Genomic DNA, 8,780 nt, shown 5'->3' with positions numbered 1-8,780 from the left:
ACATGCCCCCCCATACCACCAATGCCACCCTATGCCCCTCTACACGTCCTCAAGACCCCTCATACCCCAATGCCACCCTATGTCCCTCTTCCCATGCCCAAGGCCCCTCATACCACCGATGCCAACCCATGCCTCCACTCATTCCCATGGCCCTTTATAACCTCTATGCCAATTTAGTGCCAAGTCATGCCAATGCATGCCCCCACCCACTACCCTTTGACTTTACCCCCTCCATGCCAACTCACCTAGTATTCACCATGGGCACACCTCAGGGGCCATGGTGGCATAAAATAAGGTTGTGTCTATTGATCACACCACTATTTAAAAAAACACTCTCTGATAAAAACAAACATTCAATATATTGCAATTCCTTAAGTGATTCTCTTATGAAAACCAACATTTCTATTCTTTAACCACTTGGCACTGTCAGTCAAAGTGCTCATTTAACAGGCATCCCACTAAGATAATGTTAAGTTATTAAATCAGTTATGTAGCACAAACCCTATAATAATAACTTACAGGCTTATGTCAACAGACAGAGTGTAATATCAAGCACTTAATTTTCTTAAACTCCACACTTTTCTTTTAAAATTAAAGCCCAGAAGAGTTAAATCTATTGATAGCTTTGACGTTTCTAATGAGCTTTCACAGTTCCAATAAGTTTTAACAGTTCTCTGACAGTTTTGACAGTTCTTTGACAGCCTGACAGTTCCAATGAGCTTGTGCACTTTTAACGCACAATCATGTCTACATTTAACAATCCCAAAGCGCACCTGACTACCCCAAAGGGTAATTTACCTCTTCCAAAGGGCACCTTACCTCTCCCAAAGGGATCCCAAAACCATATCCAAAAAGGTACCTGGCTATCCTAAGCAATCCACGAGGTTCAGGCTTGCTCTGACCAGGTCCAATCTGCACTTCGGGCTTCAGACACCTACCCCACCAAAATCACAAGAGTTGGGGGGGCAGCTGCTGATTTACATGTGCAGAGCTGATTTACATGTGCAGTGCTGATTTACATGTGCAGTGCTGATTTACATGTACAGTGCTGATTTACATGTGCAGTGCTGATTTACATGCGCAGTGCTGATTTACATGTGTAGTGCTGATTTACATGTGCAGTGCTGATTTACATGTACAGTGCTGATTTACATGTGCAGTGCTGATTTACATGTGCAGTGCTGATTTACATGTGCAGAGCTGATTTACATGTGCAGTGCTGATTTACATGTGCAGTGCTGATTTACATGTACAGTGCTGATTTACATGTGCAGTGCTGATTTACATGTACAGTGCTGATTTACATGTGCAGTGCTGATTTACATGTGCAGTGCTGATTTACATGTACAGTGCTGATTTACATGTACAGTGCTGATTTACATGTGCAGTGCTGATTTACATGTACAGTGCTGATTTACATGTGCAGTGCTGATTTACATGTGCAGTGTTGATTTACATGTGCAGTGCTGATTTATATGTGCAGTGCTGATTTACATGTACAGTGCTGATTTACATGTACAGTGCTGATTTACATGTGCAGTGCTGATTTACATGTACAGTGCTGATTTACATGTGCAGTGCTGATTTACATGTACAGTGCTGATTTACATGTGCAGTGCTGATTTACATGTGCAGTGTTGATTTACATGTGCAGTGCTGATTTATATCTGCAGTGCTGATTTACATGTGCAGTGCTGATTTACATGTGCAGTGCTGATTTACATGTACAGTGCTGATTTACATGTGCAGTGCTGATTTACATGTGCAGTGCTGATTTATATATGCAGTGCTGATTTACATGTGCAGTGCTGATTTACATGTACAGTGCTGATTTACATGTGCAGTGCTGATTTATATATGCAGTGCTGATTTACATGTACAGTGCTGATTTACATGTGCAGTGCTGATTTATATATGCAGTGCTGATTTACATGTGCAGTGCTGATTTATATATGCAGTGCTGATTTACATGTGCAGTGCTGATTTACATGTGCAGTGCTGATTTATATATGCAGTGCTGATTTACATGTGCAGTGCTGATTTACATGTGCAGCTGCCTCTGGAAACCATGGATGTGCAATTTAGAACCTGACCCATTTCCTCCCCTCCACCTAAATGGCAGAGGCCATGTTTGGAGGCAGGACTTCTAGATTCAGGCCTCTGCTGGCAATTTAGTGCATTCTGAGAGCCTCTCTGTCTGTGTGAAAATTCAAGCCTCTCTATATCTTCTGGTCCCACCCTGCTTGTCTTTACCCATATTGCTATATGGTTCCGATGCCTCGACCTTTCTCTTTGGGTTTCTAAATCTTCCTTTACCTGTCCCCTCCCCACTCTGTCACTCTGCCCTGTCCACAGCCTTAATTATAGTTATGATGCTGTACCTGTGGATGCTGCTGCAAGGGGAATCATTTACATGAGGAAGAAGAGTAGAGCAAGGTTAGATCCTTGGAGATAGTGGAGGGTGACAATGTGGGGGAGGAAAGAAAAGCCATTGTTAAAGATGTCTGGATACAATCAGATAGGTGGAAATGGAACAATGTGAAACAAATCACTTGGAACTGGATGGCAAGATGGGGATTGGAGGAAGATGGCAAGGTCAATTCTACCAAACACCATGGAGAAATTAAGAATGAAGGAGATAATGCATCACATCATAATCAAGATTGCTGTGAATCCACTAATGTACTACCAAAGACATGTATAGGGAGTTTCAAATCCCCTATTGATTAATTTACTGTAACTCCCCTGACTGGATGAACTTGTCAAAGTCACTTCTATCGATGGTCTTCAGATGATATTATTCTGCCTTCACTTCAGTTGTCAGCGAGGCTCTTGATGACTGAATCATTGCCAGATGATATGACACTCATGTGCTTAATTCTGCTGCCTGTGCCCTCTGTGCCATCTTGGGTTCACCTCGTCGGCGCTGCTGCTCCTCCCTCAGCAGAGTTTAAACCCACGCTGCTGGCTTTCCTCACACACTCTTCTCCCTCACACTGCCCTTCAGGCTAAGGAAGCAGAGGCAGCGGCAGGGAAGATGGACTGCCAAGAAGACGAAAAAGTCATTGGAGTCCATCAGCTCCAGGCTCCAGCTGGTTATGAAAAGTGAAAAATATATGCTGGGCTACAAACAGACTTTGAAAATGATTCGTCAAGCCAAAGCCAAGCTGGTTATTCTTGCCAACGACTGCCCAGCTTTGAGGAAATCAGGGATTGAGTACTCTGCTATGTTAGCCAAGGCTGGTATGTATCACTACAGTGGCAACAACATTGAACTAGGTACAGCTTGTGGTAAATATTACAGAGTGTGCATACTGGCTATCATTCAACCTGGCGATCCTGACATCATCAGGAGCATTGCCAGAGCAAATCAGTGAGAAATGAACAGCTGCGACTTTGAAATGTTTTACAAATAAAATTATTCTGTGAAAAAACAAAAAAAAAACACAGTAAAAGCAGGACACTTATTTGGAATATTTCAACAGCTATCAAACTCACTGGACATGAACTCATATCAGGACACTACAGTCAAGAGTGGATCTCCCCCAAATCTGAATCTGCCATTTGGTATTGGACCTTACCTACTCAATCCAATTGATGTTATTCTTGAACTTCAGACTTGTAGGGCTGTTGTCACGGTTGGGAAGTTCCTTGCATTCAGTGCCTTGTGGAATGATGCATGACCCATCCATAACTATCTGCCAACATGAACAACCAATTTACTGACAGCAGACTCACTAAAGCAGTTTCCCTACCTTAAACAAAAATAAAAATACCTGGAGAAACTCAGCTGGTCTGACAGCATCTGCGGAGAGGAACACAGTTAACGTTTCGAGTCCATATGACTCTTCAACAGAACTAAGGAAAACTAGAAAAGATGTGAAAAATAAGCTGGTTTAGGGGGGGTGGGGGGTGGGGGGACAAGTAGAGCTGGATAGAGGGCCAGTGATAGGTGGAGATAACCAGAAGATGTCATAGACAAAAGAACAAAGAGGTGTTGAAGGTGGTGATATTATCTAAGGAATGTGCTAATAGGTGACATTAAGGGTAGAAAGCAGGGCGAGCAAGGTACAGATAGCCCTAGTGGGGGTAGGGTGGGGGGAAGGGATTGAAATAGGCTAAAAGGTAGAGGTAAAACAATGGATGGAAATACATTTAAAAATAATGGAAATAGGTGGGAAAAGAAAAATCTATATAAATTATTGGAAAAAAGGGGATCGGAAAGGGGGTGGGGATGGAAGAGAGAGTTCTTGATCTAAAATTGTTGAACTCAATATTCACTCTGGAAGGCTGTAAAGTGCCTAGTCGGAAGATGAGGTGCTGTTCCTCCAGTTTGCGTTGAGCTTCACTGGAACATTGCAGCAGGCGAAGGATGGACATGTGAGCATGAGAGCAGGGTGGAGTATTGAAATGGCAAGCGACAGGGAGGTCTGGGTCATGCTTGCGGACAGACCGAAGGTGTTCCGCAACGCGGTCACCCAGTCTGTGTTTGGTCTCTCCAATGTAGAGGAAACCGCATTAGGAGCAGTGAATGCAGTAGACTAAATTGAGGGAAGTGCAAGTGAAATGCTGCATCACTTGAAAGGAGTGTTTGGGCCCTTGGACGGTGAGGAGAGGGGAAGTAAAGGGGCAGGTGTTGCACCTTCTGCGGTTGCATGGGAAGGTGCCATGGGAGGGGGTTGAGGTGTAGGGGGTGATGGAGGAGTGGATCAGGGTGTCCCGGAGGGAACGATCCCTACGGAATGCCGCTGAGGAGGTGAAGGGAAGATGTGTTTGGTGGTGACATCATGCTGGAGTTGGCGGAAATGGCAGAGGATGATCCTTTGAATGCGGAGGCTGGTGGGGTGATAAGTGAGGTCAAGGGGGACCCTATCATGGTTCTGGGAGGGAGAGGAAGGTGTGAGGGCGGATGTGCGGGAGATGGGCTAGACACGGTTGAGGGCCCTGTCAACCACCGTGGGTGGAAAACCTCGGTTAAGGAAGAAGGAAGACACGTCAGAGGAACTGTTTTTGAAAGTGGCATCATCAGAACAGATGTGACGGAGGCGAAGGAACTGAGAGAATGGGATAGAGTCCTTATAGGAAGCGGGGTGTGAGGAGCTGTAGTCGAGGTAGCTGTGGGAGTCGGTAGGCTTGTAATGAATATTGGTGGACAGTCTATCACCAGAAATAGAGACAGAGAGGTCAAGGAAGGGAAGGGAAGTGTCAGAGATGGACCACATGAAAATGATGGAGGGGTGGAAATTGGAAGCAAAATTAATAAATTTTTCCAGGTCCAGACGAGAGCATGAAGCAGCACCAAAGCAATCATCGATGTACCGGAGAAAGAGTTGTGGGAAGGGGCCGGAGTAGGACTGGAACAAGGAATGTTCCACATACCCCATAAAGAGACAGGCATAACTGGGGCCCATGCGGGTACCCATAGCCACGCCTTTTATTTGAAGTAAGTGAGAGGAGTTTAAGGAGAAATTGTTCAGTGAGAGAACAAGTTCAGCCAGACGGAGGAGAGTAGTGGTGGATGGGGATTGTTCGGGCCTCTGTTCGAGGAAGAAGCAGAGATCCATCAGACCATCCCAGTGGGGGATGGAGGTGTAGAGGGATTGGACGTTCATGGTGAAGAGGAGGCGGTTGGGGCCAGGGAACTGGAAATTGTTGATATGATGTAGGGTGTCAGAGGAATCACGGATGTAGGTGGGAAGGGACTGGACCAGGGGAGAGAGAATGGAGTCAAGATAGCAAGAAATGAGTTCCGTGGGGCAGGAACAGGCTGACCTTACCTTAACCCTTGTACTTGCTTTTCCACAAATCACTGGCACTGGCACAAAATCCTCAACTCCATGTTGACTACTTTTGCTCCAACTGTAGTCAGAATCTAGCCAAAGTTCACTTCACAGGTCTCTAATGTGACTGTCAACCTTGCCAGTATCAATTTTTAAAAATTCATCCATGGGATGTGGGCATCGTTGGCTAGGCCAGAATTTATTGCCCATCCCTAATTGCCCTTGAGAAGATGGTGGTGAGCTGCCTTCTTGAACTGCTGCAGTTCATGTGGTATAAGTACACCCACAGTGCTGTTAGGGAGGGTTTTCCAGGATTTAGACCCAGTGACAGTGAAGGAACAGTGTTATATTTCCAAGTCAGGATGGTGAGTGACTTGGAGGGGAACTTGCAGGTGGCAGGGTTCCCATCTATCTGCTGCCCTTGTCCTTCTAGGTGGTAGTGGTCATGGGTTTAGAAGGTGCTGCCTAGGGAGGCTTGGTGAATTCTTGCAGTGCATCTTGTAGATGGTACCAACTGCTGCTAATGTGCGTCGGTGTTGGAGGGAGTGAATGTTTGCGGAAGGGGTGCCAATCAAGCGGGTTGCTTTGTTCAGGATGGTGTCAAGTTCCTTGAGTGTAGTGGGAGCTGCACTCATCCGGGCAAGTGGAGAGTATTCCATCACGCTCCTGACTTGTGCCTTGTTGATGGTGGACAGGCTTTGGGGAGTCAGGAGGTGAGTTATTCGCCTCAGGATTCCTAGCCTCTGACCTGCTCTTGTAGCCACAGTATTTATATGGCTAGTCCAGTTCAGTTTCTGGTCAATGGTAACCCCAGTATGTTGATAGTGGGGGAATCAGCAATGGTAATGTCATTGAATGTCAAGCGATGATGGTTCGATTCTTTCTTGGAGATGGTCATTGCACAATAAACACCTTTCACCAGGTTTAGCACACATTGTGAAATCTTGTGTCTTTTGTTCTCAGGCTTTATAATATTTTTGATATTAAAGTTTAAAAATTCCACTGTTAATTTGAGAAAATCCCATCTGTAAGTTACAAATATTTTCCTTTCAAAAGTATACACTCTCAAGGACAAAACATGGATATAAATCCGATGGATCTGAGTGAACAGTCTCAAAGCTTGGAAGGGAATTGAAAATGCAGTCCTTGGTGCTCACTGTGCTGCTTGTTGGTATGTAGAAAGGATGCCCAATACTCTGCTTGAGGGAAAAAGTGGGGTATGCTGCTACCTTTCACAGCTTTTGCGTGTTCTGTTAGGCATGGTGGGGGCAGGATAATGTTTCAAGCCATCTAAATTGGAAGTAGTAGTTTGGTCATCATCTCCATCTGTTATAGCAGATGTTACCAGCTTTAAATGCAGATTTACAGTGTTGAAAGCAGAGTTTTCGCACACAGTGGGGATGAATCCTGTTAAAACAGGGCATGTTGCTTACATTTCTGTATTTTGATGTATCCATATTCCCATTATGTACATTAACTGTGCAATGTACAGGTCCGTATTCAACTGTACTTTCTACACTATTACAGATGAAAATGTGTTTATGTCTGGAACTGTACAGCCCATGGGAACCAGATACTGTATCTGGATTACAGTTTCCACAAACAAAGGAGGTCAGGACCAGGACAAGCTTCAAGGAGCCAGCTTTTTCCTGGATTTCGAAGGTGTAAAAATGGTGTACATTTCCTGTATTTCTCCTGTATGACAATCAGCTCTTGTTTGATACTCATGCGGTGCTTGTGTTGTGCAGTAAATTGCTACTGTAAACGTTTGGTTGGGAACCGGATGGGATTATGGAATATATACAGAGCTCAAAGAGTCAGCGGGACATGATGGACCCTGTAGTATTTGTAGGATTACCTTCCAGCTGCTATTCCATCAGAACAGATGTTTCTCCCAAAAAGCTGCTGATTGAATCATAACCGTAGAAGTATTTTTTAATGTTGCTGGTTAGATAATTCCTGTAGCTACTAGGGACTTGAAAGCTGACAATTTTCAAATATCCTTTCCTCGAATCACTGCGTAATATTGTATTGAAGATGATTGTATCCTTCACTTCACTACCTCTGGGTGTCAGGAGCTATTTTAATAGAACTAGTCCTCAGGGTATTAAATTGCCTGGCCAGAGACTGTGTTTGGCCTGTGGACAGAGCTTGTTACCCTCTTTCCAACATCCAGTATTGGATGAGTTACAATTTTCTCCTGTTAAACACTGGGAAGACCCAGCCCCACCACATATTCCACATCCCTGACACAAGGGACAGGCAGGCCATTTGGGAAACAGGGAGATTTCCTGAGTGCCCCTGTGAATGGATCCCCCCCACCCCCAAATATGGTGCTATGTTATTGGCAGCCCCTTTATCCATGAGAATCCTGCATTTTTCAGTCAGTGGACCTGCCCATCAATCCATCTATGCTTGCCATCTACTCCTTCCTTCCCATCAGCTACTGTCTAAAGCAGACTGTCCATAAGCTTGGCATCAAAAGACCTCCCTACCCCTTATCCATGTAATCACAAAGACTACCTACTTCTATTTCTGTAACATCTTCCATTCCCATCCAGAAAATAAAAGCTCATGGTGTAGGGGGTATCGTATTGGCATGGATAAAAGATTGGTTAGCTAACAGGAAGCAGAGAGTTGGCATAATTGGGTCTTTTTCTGGTTGGCATGGTGTGATGAGTGGTGTGCCACAGGGATCAGTGCTAGGGCCTCAACTTTTTACAATTTATATAAATGACTTGGATGAAGGGTCCGAAGGAATGGTTGCTAAATTTGCCGACGACACAAAGATAAGGAGGAAAGTAAATTGTGAAGAGGACGTAAGGAAGGTATAAAGTGACATAGAGATAAAAACAAAAAGCTAAAAGCTACTGCGGATGCTGGAAATCCAAAACAAAAACAGAATTACCTGGAAAAACTCAGCAGGTCTGGCAGCATTATTTTTCAATAATTTATATAGATTCTTCTTTTCCCACCTATTTCCATTATTTTTAAATCTAA

The 8,780-nt window shown here is 44.4% G+C and overlaps 1 pseudogene; it reads left to right on the top strand.

Annotated features, from left to right (window-relative positions):
* The first annotated feature begins 3,050 nt into the window (after positions 1-3,050).
* LOC144687088 (large ribosomal subunit protein eL30 pseudogene) lies at positions 3,051-3,377 on the top strand (annotated as a pseudogene).
* The last annotated feature ends 5,403 nt before the right edge of the window (positions 3,378-8,780 follow it).

Source organism: Cetorhinus maximus, chromosome 12, assembly GCF_964194155.1.
Source record: "Cetorhinus maximus chromosome 12, sCetMax3.hap1.1, whole genome shotgun sequence".
NCBI classification, from domain to species: domain Eukaryota; kingdom Metazoa; phylum Chordata; class Chondrichthyes; order Lamniformes; family Cetorhinidae; genus Cetorhinus; species Cetorhinus maximus.
This window is presented reverse-complemented; position numbering and strand designations above follow the sequence as displayed.